General features: G+C 46.4%; 1 pseudogene; it reads left to right on the top strand.

The window, feature by feature from the left end:
* Positions 1-9367: 9367 nt before the first annotated feature.
* LOC123409234 lies at positions 9368-13535 on the top strand (annotated as a pseudogene).
* Positions 13536-13627: the final 92 nt, after the last annotated feature.

The following is a 13627-nucleotide window of genomic DNA, read 5'->3' as shown; positions in this document are numbered from 1 at the left end:
TTATGGATTTGTGATCAGATTATCTATGATATATATTTGAGTCTTTGATGATTTCTTATATGCATGATTTGATATCCTTGTGAGTCTCTCCGAGTCTTGGGTTTTGTTTGGCCAACTAGATCTATGATTCTTGCAATGGGAGAAGTGCTTGGTTTTGGGTTCTACCATGTGGTGACCTTTCCCAGTGACAGTAGGGGCAGCAAGGCACACATCAAGTAGTTGCCATCAAGGGTAAAAAGATGGGGTTTTTATCATTGGTTTGAGATTATCCCTCTACATCATGTCATCTTGCTTAAGGCGTTACTCTGTTCTTATGGACTTAATACACTAGATGCATGCTGGATAGCGGTCGACGTATGAAGTAATAGTAGTGGATGCAGAAAGTATCGGTCTACTTGTTTTGGACGTGATGCCTATAGATATAATCATTGCATAGATATCGTCACGAGTTTGCGCGGTTCTATCAATTGCTCGATAGTAATTTGTTCACCCACCGTCTACTTGCTTTCATGAGAGAAGCCACTAGTAAACACTACGGCCCCTGGGTCTATTCACATCCATCGTTTACACCTCCGCTTTTACTTTGCTTTGTTACTTTGTTGCTTTCAGTTCTCACTTGGCAAACAGTCTATAAGGGATTGACAACCCCTTCATAGCATTGGGTGCAAGCTTCTGTGTTTGTGCAGGATCTTGAGATACTCTTCCGCCAGATTGATACCTTGGTTCTTAAACTGAGGGAAATACTTACCGTCGCTCTGCTACATCACCCTTTCCGCTTCGAGGGAACACCAACGCAAGGCTCCAAGGCCACGGGGGAAATCCTTTGCATACTTGCCTAGGAAGTCCCTGAAGGCATAGCCGCAGCTAAAGGATTCCTGGTGCCGTCGACACAACTATTTCTGGCGCCGTTGCAAGGGATACACAACAAACATCAAAAGTGAAGATACTTCCGCGATCCGAAGAGATCATCATAGGCACGCCGTGCAAAGAGACAATCCTGGAGGTGTTGAAATGGACTCCTTGACTGGAAGAAAATGAGCCACTTTACTCAACTTGTCGATGACGACGAAGATGGCATCAGTACCCTTCTTGGACTTCGGAAACCCGGTGACGAAATTCATCTCAATGTGATCGAACTTCCACTCGGGAATCGGCAATGGATGCAAAAGACCTGCTGGACGTTGATGCTCTGCTTTCACCCTTCGACATACATCACATTCATTTACGAACTGAGCAATCTCACGCTTCATACGAGTCCACCAGAAGGTCTATTTCAAGTCGTGGTACATTTTGGAGCTTCCAGGATGAATAGAGAGCAGAGAGTTATGAGCTTCCTCCATGATTACCTTCCTGAGATCACCTTTCGGGACGACAAGGCGATCCTCGAAGAACAACGTGTCCCTGGCATCAGCAGTGAAGCACTTATACTTGGGAAGACTCTTTCCCACGCCAATCTTGACCTTCTTCACCATAGCGTCAAGAAGCTGTGCTGCTCGAACCTGATCTTCCAAGGTAGGAGAGATCTGAAGGTTTGCAAGAAATCCCTGAGGTACTAGCTGAAGGTTGAGCTTCCTGAAAGACTCACAAAGACCAGGCTGGAGAGGTTGCAGAATCAGACTGTTGCAATATGCCTTCCTGCTCAAAGCATCCGCCACGACATTAGCTTTGCCTGGCGTGTACTCAACACTCGGATTAAAATCCTGGAGCATTTCACCCAACGTGTTTGCCGAAGATTCAAGTTAGGCTGAGTGAAGATGTACTTGAGACTCTTGTGATCGGTGAAAACTTCAACCTTACGTTCCAACAAGAGGTGTCTCCAAGTCATCAGAGCGTGTACCACAGCTGCTAGCTCAAGATCATGCACATGATAGTTCTTCTCCGCTGGCTTCAACTGCCTAGAGGTATAAGCAACCACCTTCTTATCTTGCATCAGGACTGCATCAAGACCCTGGAGAGAAGCGTCGCAGAAGACCTGGTAAGACTTGGAATCATCCGGAGGAACCAAGACTGGAGTGGAGGTAAGCTTCTCTTTGAGTGTGTCGAAGGCCAACTGACACTCTGGAGACCAAGCATACTTAACACCCTTCTGAAGAAGACTTGAGAGCGGCTTGGCGATCTTGGAGAAGTTCTCAACGAACCTTCTGCAATAGCCAGCAAGCCCGAGAAAGCTTTGAAGCTTCTTCACATTATACGAAGGCTCCCATGCAACAATGGCCTGAACTTTGGATGGATCAACTTTAATGCCCTCGGCAGAGATAATGTGCCCAAGATAAACCACTTCTTTCAGCCAGAACGCGCACTTCGAAAACTTGGCATACAACTTGTACTCTCTCAGCTTATCAAGCACCAATCTGAGATGTTCTTCATGTTCTTCCTCAGTTTCAGAAAAGACCAGAATGTCGTTGAGATAGAGCAAGACAAAGTCATTCTTAAACGGAGAGAATATATAGTTCATCAATCGACAGAATGTTGGAGGAGCATTTGCCAGACCAAAAGACATGACCGTATACTCATACGAGCCAAAACTAGTCCTGAAGGCAGTCTTCGGAATATCTTCCTCGCGGATGCGAATTTGATGATAACCCATTCTGAGATCAAGCTTGGAAAAGACCTTAGCACCTTTCAACTGTTCGAACAACTCAGTTATGTTCGGAAGTGGATATTTGTTCCTGATTGTCTTCTTGTTCAATGGACGGTAATCGACACACAGCCGGTCCGTGCCATCCTTCTTCTTGACAAACAGAACACCACAGCCCCACAGAGACGAGCTCGGTCTGATCAAACCCAAACGCTCCTGCTCATCGAGTTGCCTCTTAAGTTCCTTCAATTCTTCTGGACCCAGCTTGTACGACCGTTTGCACACGGGCTCTGTTCCTGGCTCAAGCTTAATCACAAACTCAACTTCTCTGTGCGGAGGCATGCCTGGCAGCTCTTCAGGAAACACATCTTCATATTCTCAGACCACTGGGACTTGCGAAATAGGATTGATCTCACCCTTTTCATTCAAAGAGAACAGACGGATTGTATCATCGCGCGTCGTGAATATAATCACGTCCTCCGAAGAGTGGGTAAGCTTCACTTCTTTCTCTTCACAATCAATTGATGCCTTTTTCATGGCCAGCCAGTCCATACCAAGAATCAAGTCAATGTCGGAATTGCCCAAGACATACGGAGAAGCCAGAAAAGAATAGCTTCCTATCTTGACATTGACATCAGGAACTCTACAATTTGACCTCGTTTGAGCACCCAGAGAAACAACACCCAAAGGTCTATGCAAACTTGTCGAGGGAAAATCATGCTTGATGAAAAATGACTTTGACATAAAGCAATGCGAAGCACCAGAATCGAACAAGACTTTAGCACGAAAATCATTGACTGAAAGATTACCCATGATCACATCAGAGGAGTTGTCTGCTTCAGCTGCGTTCACCATGTGGACTCGAGCTGATCTGGGGTTGAACTTGACAAGAGTGTTGCTTGGAGGTTTGCCTGGAGGAGGAGGCGGTAGTCGGAGTTGAGAAGTACACTTGTTGGCATAGTGACCCTTCTGCCCACACTTGTGACAAGTGACATCTGCTGGCTGCCGGTACTGAGTCTGAGGAGGCCCTTGCTTCTGATGCTGGTATCTCTGCTGGAAGACAGGGTTGGGTGGGTGGGAAGAACCACGACCACCACAGTGCTTGAGCTGCTGCGAGTGCCGAGGAGGAGGAGGAGACACCTAGAACTTCTGTTGCTTCTGAACCACGTGAGTCGAGGAAGAGCTGGATTCTCTGAAGTGCTTCTTAGAATTCTCCACCTTGAGCAAGGCTGCCTCTGCTCTGAGAGCTAGGATGTAGAACTTGTCGAACTCCTCAGGATTGTGCAAGGCAAGAGCTAACTGCAAATATTCTTTCAAGCCACCTCTGAACTGATAAATCTTGCTCTTTTGATTCGGGATATCCTGCAGCGTGTAACGGGCCAGCTCGTGGAACTCAACGTTGTACTTGTACACGAAATTGCCACCCTGCTTCAAACGCCTGAACTTCTCACGCATCTCCTCCACAAAGGTGGAAGGGATGTAGTGGGACCTGAAGTCACGACAGAACTCATCCCAAGAAATCACCCTAGCGCCTCTGGAGTCCTTCAGCTGCTGCCACGAGATAGAAGCCTGACCCTTCAACTGGAATGTTGCAAATTTGACAAAATCCTCAGGACGCACATTGCTACACTCGAAATGCTTGTTCATATCACGGATCCAGTCCTCTGCATCAAATGGTTGGTCGCACGAAGTGAAAGTCTTTGGTTGGTTCGACAGGAACTGACTCAGACTAGCAAACTGATTGCCACCATGCTGAAAATTGCTTTGCTGCTGATTGGCTCTCTCTTGCAACAACTGTAGCAGCATCTGGGTGTTTGCATTAGTAGCAGCCATCACCGCTTGCTAGGCCTCTGCAGGAGGAGGAGGCGGCGGCGGCGGAGGATTCTCCGGAGGAGGAGGTGGCGGCGGCATATCCTCATGCCCTGCGTTCTGACGAGTTGGTGGAGCCATCCTGAAGACAGACATCATATTAGCCCACAGAATAACTTAAAGATATTGCTGAATCAAAAGACAGGAATATCTGAACAGGAATAAGCAATTGCACTCGAACAAAATAGTAAGAATGCTTCCTCAAAGTGACGGACGACAAAATTCCGATTAAGACCACTGCAAAGAAGTATGAGCTAGAACTGCTCGGAACAAACATATGATCGAGATTTCCCCAACCTCAATCATGCATCTGTAGGAAGATAGTCCTATAAGATACTACTTAATATCCCACCTATGAATTCCCGAAATAACTGGTCATGCAATCTGGTACACGGATACAAGGAGTAATATCACACAACTCCTCTACTAACCCGTCACCTGGATGTGTCACCTGTATCACATCCGTCAACACACAACCAGCATCTCGGACCTTCATCTACAACAGACCCTCGTGATCACAACGATACTAAGTATGGCAGTACTCCCGAACAATCTGCACTAGTACTGGGGACATCGGGGTTATCTCGCCACTACCAGTATTGAAGCAATTACGAACATCCTTCGTTCTTAGATACTCAGAAATTGAATGATGGCGATGTGCGCAAGAATCCCCTGGAGCTCAACTCCCCGGAAGAAATCAAAGCAGGCAGGAGGCACCAAGACAGGACTCCGTCACATCGAAATCATATAGATTTCACAAATACCCGCGTGATCCTAATTTTTTTTTGAGCGGGAAGAGGAGTAGAATTAAAGATTTCCTAGGACGGGAACCTCACCAGAGCATGGAAGAGGAGAAAAAAGAATCCTACTCTCAGATATATCTAAGACTCAAAACATTTTACTAGACTCGACTCAGCCAAGTACGATCACACAAAGGCTCCTATGGTCGTAAGGCTCTGATTACCAACTTGTAACGATTAAGATGTGGTCCTTTCCGATCTAGGGATCGAGGCCCCGAATTGAAAAGGAGCGCATCTAAGCATCTCACGAACAAGGTATCATAGCACATACATAATAATAACGGATAGACAATCAGGGGTTCAATTGTCTTCTCATAAATATATCAGAGTACATCACGCATACAATCAAAGTAGTTACGCTACGGACTACAAAACAAGGGAAATGGCTATGCTACCCTGCCTGCTGGCCCACGATCACGACCACGCCTCAATCTTCTGGATAGTTCACGTACAGGCGGTCGGTCTCCTCGTCATACTGCCATGCCAGCTGCGTGCCGTCGGGACCACCTGTCTCTGGGGTACCTGAACCTGTTGTTGTTGTGAAGGAATCTGTGAGCCACGGGGACTCAACAATCTAAGACCTCGGTGCCAGAACTAGTCAAGTTATTAGGTTGGATAGGTTAGAGTGTTTAAGGTTGCAGCATCCTAAGCTTGATATGGTGGCTAACTTACGTAGAACATTTATGAAGGTGGCCTAGACTAGCGGACGATGATAATTGATCACTAGGTGATCCTGAACACCTACCTACGTCATTCATAACCCCACCGTGTTCCCGATCAAAGAGAGATCTTCGAGGGGACAGCCACGGTTACACACTCAGTTGGCAATATTATTAGCTTATGTTTAAGTTATCTAATACCGGATGTTAACAAAATATTCCAAGTTGCCACATAACCACGGGCACGGCTTTCCGAAAGATTTAACCCTGCAGGGGTGCTCCAACTAGTCCATCACAAATGTACACATGCCGCAAAGTAATCCTCTATCACGAATCTCGTGATCTCGTCGGATTCCTTAGAGGAAAACCTCAACTCTGGGGAGAACCAAAGCTTCACCGGGATTCCTATACGCAAGATATATCGCTAAGGTAAGACAAGACTAGCAGGACCTCCCGACGTGTCGACGACCGTGATAAGAGGCGTGTATCTCAGTCTCAGGACACGCCGGATAAGCGAAGCGTACAGTGGCCAGAGAAATCTCCCGAGTTGCCCCGGGATGGCCCTGCACGGTGCTCTAGTTTGGACCAACACTCATGAGGAGCACTGGCCCGGGTTGTTGGTTAAATTCCTTGGGTAGGCCATTCCCTATGCAGATTATTATTAAGTGATTAGCAAATTAACACCAATGTTGGGTCCTGCCGGACAAGTCTTAGCACTATGCGATTTATCGAGGGGGTCCCCATAACAACCCCGAACGTGTTAGGAGCGATCAATATGGAATCAAACACCGGTAGCCGGTAACTATGGAGGCAATAACGGAACAAAGCACCCGGCAAAAGGCTAGGCCTTCCGTTATTTACCAAGTATATAGGTGCATTAGTTAAATAACAGAATTTAAGATAATGATATCAATATCATGTTATCACATGATGCAAAGCACCTGCAACTAGCAACTCTAACATTAGTAGCTGAGCAAAGCCTACTTAGCCATTCAAGTTTGCTAGGAAGGGGTAAGTGTTTGGTTTCATGGCATATCAAGAGCTAAATATTTCAGTGGTAGGCAGCGAGCATATGACAACGGAAACGTAATCTAGCATAACAAGTCTAGAGATGGAATCAAAGTCATATCATCTTGTCTGTGATATCCTCAGCTTGGAATGGTTCTTGTTCGTCCTGCACGTACTCTCCTGAATCCACGTATTCGTTCTCCGATCCCAGTGCTACCCAACATAAGAATAACATCCAATGAACAACAGCACCTCAAGATGCAACAAACACATGATGCATGAGATGAATATGAGCATGCATCACTATCTCTATCACTAACACAAGCATAAGGAGTGAATACATGTTCCTGGACAGAACTGTATGCTAAGCCATTTTTACATGCATGATAATGACATGATCATATGCGTCTCGTGAAGACGATGCAAAACTATATAAAGAACATTACAATCGGAGCTACGGATCAACGGGAAACAACGAAACAAGATATGAAGCCCTACGTGACAAAATCATCACCACAAATTCAAATGGCACAACTCTTGTATTTCCAGGTTTCCAAGAGATAAAACAAACCATCATGTATGGGGTGGAGCAAGGAAGAACACCACATCCTCAACTAAGCACTCACAAACATCAAAATGACAAAACTACACAATCTGCCATAAACGGCATCATAGCACTTTGTGAGCTACATGCAAAGCACCTACAGCCACCCAAATATGACAAATAATATATGTGGTTGTAGCTATCCAAGAGTACTACAAGCACAAGCAAGAATCACACAAAAAGGAATTAAACACAGAAAGTTACAAGGCTGCAAACTTGCCCAAAAATATCAGTTTTCAGGGACTTAGTGAAAATTCCAGATTCTCACTTTCTGTCTATGCTCTGAAGCATTTTGACAGCAGCCAAAACAATATCTACAGGACTCCAAATGACATGAAATTTTACAGGGAGCTAGACAAACATATCAAGTCCAACTTTCCAGTTGAAAGCTAAGGCTAGAGCACAACACATTGACCTGCACAACCTCATCAACAAGAGAAGAAAATATATACAGATTCTCAGACTTAGTGAAAATCTCAGATTCCCACTAATCTGGAATTTACAGCCACATGCCCACTTTGTCTAGGCACAACTTGCACACAAGAAACACTAATAGAGATTTGACACCAACATGTTGTAGAGGAGATCACCTACTACTACCACACAAGAAACCATGCCCTTGGGCTCAACCTATTCCATGGAAACAAAGAGCAAACTTGGAACAAATCTGAATATGTCAACTCTATAAAGTGTCCCAATGGCAAAACTAACCTCACCACTGGATTCCTTGGGAGATTCTACCCCAAAATAATATATAATATGTGGGCACTTACTTGGAACATGTGACCACGAATTAAGAAGGAAGAAACTACTCCAAATCATGTATAGTGAATAGTGCAACATTTCCTGTGACTATCACTAGAACAACTACTACATAGTTATGCTCATGTGCACAAAGACAATAGTGACATGAGGGTTGGAACCCCATGTTTGTGTCATGCAGAACAACATCACAAGCACTACTTTCACTAGATCACCCACACACACACACATCATGCCCTCTCTCATATGAACATGAGGAGGTGCACAAGTGTTGCAAATGGGGCTGTTTTCACCACACACATATCATCACAACAACCTCATCACAAGCACTTAATACCAAGAACAACATGAAGGAAAAACTACTATGCAAGTAAACATGGAGCATCACATACATACACTCCTACTAGGTACAACATATGTGTGCACTAATTACACACACATCACCTCAACACACACACATCTCACCTACTCCACAATGCACATACTTTGCAAGAACTACACACCCACACACACTAGCAAGATCACATGAGCCACTTATCACTTAAGCCACATACACACATACACACATCACTTGCACTATCACAAGTGTGCACACACACACACACAACTAAAGATCCTGCCTCTATCTATGCATAGCAGGAGAAGAAATCAAAATGGTCCACTTTAATGCCTATGGGTTAGGCACAAATATGGTAGGACAAGCAAAAGAAATAGAAATAAAAAGAAATGACAAAAATACAACAGGGGCACCTGGGATTCAAACCCAGAACCCACTGTATAGCACCAACAGAGTCATGCCACTGGCTTCGTATCGACAGGGAAGAGGGCACATACATGATAACATGTTCCTGTTGACTACTGTGTAGAATAAACGAAAAACAAAAGATGTGCCGAGGGGGGATCGAACCCACGCCCTCTCATCAGGCAACAACACACTGCTACCACTAGGCTACGGTTCGGATCTTAACTACATAGGGGAAGCAAAACAGAAGTAGTACCCCTACTGCTACCTCTGCTGTCGACGGCTGGCCGGAACAGGGGAGGTACCTCGTCAGCGTTCTGCTAGCAATTGGACTAAGCGCGCTCTATGGAAGGGCGCTGGTGCATCCACGGTTCCATTCCTATCCTAACCAAGGCCCGAGGGGCTCTACAGCTACGGATCCACGGTGAGCGGCGCTCCAGCGACAGAGACGACGAGCTCAGCAATCAAGCAGTTGCGGCAACCGATCTAAGGCAGGGAGGAGGAAGGGAGATCACTACCTCAGGTACGGGTCGAGGAAGGAGCGCCCGTAGAGGAAGTAGTGGAAGCAGAACAGCGGAGCGGCGGAACTCGTCAGAGAAGAGGCGCCTCCAGGAAGAAGACAAAGCAGAGTCGGGGAAGGAGATCCAGCAGCGGGAACGGACTCCTGGAGATGCCCTCGAGCTGCTGGACCCTTCGAAGAGGAAGAAGACGAAGCAGGTCGACGGCAACGACGAGCTTCATCCGTCGGCCATGGCGGAGCCGAACGATTCCTTACCTTGCAGCGACGAGAGAGAGAGAGGGGGATCGAGATCTGGATGGAGCGGCAGCGGGGAGGAACCCTAACGAATGCACGGACGCCAAGGCTCCTTTATAGGGCGAGGGGAGAAGCGAGGGACGCGCGACGGGCTCCATGTGCGCGTGCTCTCTCTGGTGGAACAAAGGGGAACGGAATAGAGAGGCTGACGGGAGGGACCCACTGCCTCGCTGGAAAGGAGGAGGAAGACGACGGACGCGCGACGGGTTGCCAGGGAAAGGAGAGATGGGCCGCTAAGTGGGAGGGAGCCCACTTAGTGCGCCACATAGAGAAAGAGAAGCACCCTGGCTATTTCTATTTAAAATAAAACAGGGAAAAGAAAAATAGGCACAGGGCAAATTATAAAAGATAAAATCAAAGCAAAAATTGCCCTCGACCTAAAAATGAACTGCCTAATTAAATAAAATACAACAAGCATTTATGGGGCTACTTTAATAAATCCAAAACAGCATTTAAATAACCTATTTTGTGATTTATATGCACCGTCAAATCCAAAACCAAGACTCCAAACTATTACATCATCATCTCCACAATATACTCTAAACACAAGACATTTTTAAATCAGCTTTGTGGAAGATGGAATTTTGAACATGAGATTAAAAGGAAAGGAAAAGGGTTTGAATTGCAAGGAGCTTTGAAAATACAGAACAACCACTCCTACACTCCACACACCATCATCACATGTGATCACAAGGCCAACCCCACATCAACTCAATCACAATGACACGACAAGCAAAAAAATATAGCCACACAACCAAAGAAGATCAAGTGCCACATGAAATCATACATGCATTAAGATCAACATGTTCATGACAAGGTGGACCCACATAAGATAGGTTCCAAATATGGCAACTACACACTTGGGGCATTACAGCCTCTTCATCAACGTTGGTGCCCTCGTGATGATGTATGAGTAGTTGACCACAGACATACGGGTCCATAGTTAGTATCTAGATCTCTCTCTCTCTCTCTCTTGATTTTCAATATAATGATCATTGCATCTTCGCTCCGATCTATTCGATGTAATTTTTTTGTATGGTGTGTTTGTTGGGATCTGATGAATTGTGGGTTTATGTTCAAATAATTCATGGAAAATATTTGAGTCTTATCTTAGTTTTATGATTCTTATTTGCATGATCATCACAACTTCGTAATTCTCTCTGATCTATTGATTTATTTTGGCCAAGTAGTTTGGTATTTCTTTAGTGAGAGGGGTGCATTGTAGTAGGTTTAACCTGGAGAGTTTCTATATCCTAATGACACAAAGGGACAAGTTGCGTCTTTGTGTTGCTGTCACTAAGGATAAAACGATGGAGTTTATTCATGTTGGTTGAGTTCACTTTGTCTATATCATGTCATTGTTCTTCAAGCATTACTCTGTTTTACTTAATACTCTAGATGCATGCTGGATAGCGATCGATGGGTGAATTAATAGTAGTAGGTGTAGGTAGGAGACGGTCTATTTACTTATGGACGTGATGCATATATATACATGATCATTATTGTGAAAATCGCATAACTATCTGATGCTCTATCAATTGCCCAACAGTAATTTGTTTACCCAACATATGTTGCTTTCATGAGAGATGCCACTAGAGAACAGTATGGCCCCCGGGTCTATTCACTTATACCCCCTCTGTTCCTAAATATAAGTCTTTTTAGAGATTTCATCAGGTGACTACATTCAGAGCAAAATAAGTGAATCTACACTCTAAAGTATGTCTATATGCATTCGTATGTAGTCTTCAAGTGAAACTTCTAAAAAGACTTATATTTAGGAACGGAGAGAGTATATTCAGAAAACTTATAATTTCCTCGATGTTATTATTTGTCTTTTATTTTATTTTACAAGTCACAACTATCTACAATTATCTACACATCTCATTAGCTTGCAAATAACGAGATCAAGGGGATTGCCAATCCTCTTGCCCGCGTTGGATGCAAGTTGTTTGCTCTTTTGTGTGCAGCTGCTAAAGATGGTTGATGATTGATATTCATATTGGTTCGACAAACCTTGTTTTCTTAATCTAGAAAAATACTTATCCGCATTGTGTTGCGATAACTCGTTTCTCTTTACGGAAAATTCAACGCAGATCACAAATATTACGAATGATTTTTGGCGTCATTGTCGGTGAATATCATTACCAACTAAATTCTCATATTTTTATGGAACGACATACCTTGGAGCTAACTTGGGTTTTTTTAGAGTGGAGCTGAATTTTAAAGACGAAGTATTCCCAAACAAACATTTAAGCTGATGTACAATGCATAAGAGCAGAGCTTTGCAAAGTTGGGACTCGTCCCTGCATCGAAGGTTTAATCTCCCCTAATAATAAAGCGCGGAGCGCTTCTGTCGTACGTCGTCGTTGTTTTTGCAAAAAGGCCCCTCTATTTCCTAAAAATCAACCCGCAGTCCTTTTGTAAGTTAAAAAACGTTTCAGTTTTTCACAAAATCCCCCCACATTAGTTATAACGCACCCACCGCTCGTCCCCTGCCTTCCAATTCCCATCTTCATCTGCACCTCTAGCGCACCGCCACCTCCTGCCGCGCCCGTCCCGCCTCATCGCGCGCTGCCGGCCCACCGGTGTGCGGTCACGATGAGGCAAGGTAGAGGAGGGGCGGCTCGCGGGCGCGAGTAGGCGGGGTCGAGGATGCGCAGGTGGACATCAGCCTGCGGCTTGAGGCGAGGAGGCGAGGGAGCTCGGAGAGCTTTGGCGTGGCCTTGTCTCCGGCGACACGAAGACGAGGGGCCGCGTGCGGGAGCAAGGAGACGGGGCCGAGGAGGTCCAGGAGGACGCCCGGGGGCTTGGCGAGGGCGGCGGCCACTTCCTGCCATGCCACACCCCGCCCCTCCTCACCAAACCACGCGTCGCCGACCCACCCCCATGCTGCCGAAGCGCCCCGCGGGGCGCACTAAGCTCCGGGAGACCCGGCACCTGGAGTACCGTAGCGTGCGGTGCCGGGGCAACGCGGACGGTGGGTCTGCGAGGTGCGCGTCCCAGGCAAGCGCGGCGCTCGGCTCTCGCTCGGGCCGTACCTCACCGCCGAGGCCGCCGCCCACGCCAACGACGCCGCCATGCTCGTGCTCGGCGGCCGCTCCGCCAGGTGCCTCAACTTCGCGGACTCCGCGTGGCTGCTCGTTGTGTCGTCCGTGCTCTCCGATCGCGCCGACGTCCGACGCGCGGCCCTCCAGGCCGTAGCGAATTTCCAGCGATGGGAGGCTGCCGATGGCCTGATAACCAGGACCGTCGCCGAGAAGGCCCATCTAGCGCTCCTACACAATTGTCGTCCGAGTCCGACAATGCTGATTCATCGGAGACGTCGGAACCTTCCGCCGATGGAGAGTTCAAGTTGCCGGTCGCGACGGACAGCGATATGTTCAGGCTTGACATATTCCCGGAAATGGACCTAGGCTCATACTACGTGAGCCTCGCGGAGGCGCTGCTCATGGACACACCGTCGACGGCCACCATCATCGACACGTACCGGGACAACGGCGATGGAGGAGCTGATGTCCCGCTCTGGAGCTACTAGCGGTTCCCCAGCTGATTCTGCTCAGTTTTGACTCTGTGCCTATTTTCCCTTTGCAAAGGTTTTCCTTTTATGGGAGGAGACTCTGTAGCAAACATATTGAGGTTGTTTCTCCAATCCATCACTCAATTAAGAAACTGTTTTATGCGACTGATTTCTTCCCTTCATGGAACGTGCATGCGGTTTAATGATGTAAAGAGGAAAACGGAAGTGACAAAATCAAAACAAAAACTGATACTCGATTGGTTGAGACGGCTTG

The sequence above is a fragment of the Hordeum vulgare genome, chromosome 7H (genome assembly GCF_904849725.1).
Source record: "Hordeum vulgare subsp. vulgare chromosome 7H, MorexV3_pseudomolecules_assembly, whole genome shotgun sequence".
Classification (NCBI taxonomy): Eukaryota; Viridiplantae; Streptophyta; class Magnoliopsida; order Poales; family Poaceae; genus Hordeum; species Hordeum vulgare.
This window is presented reverse-complemented; position numbering and strand designations above follow the sequence as displayed.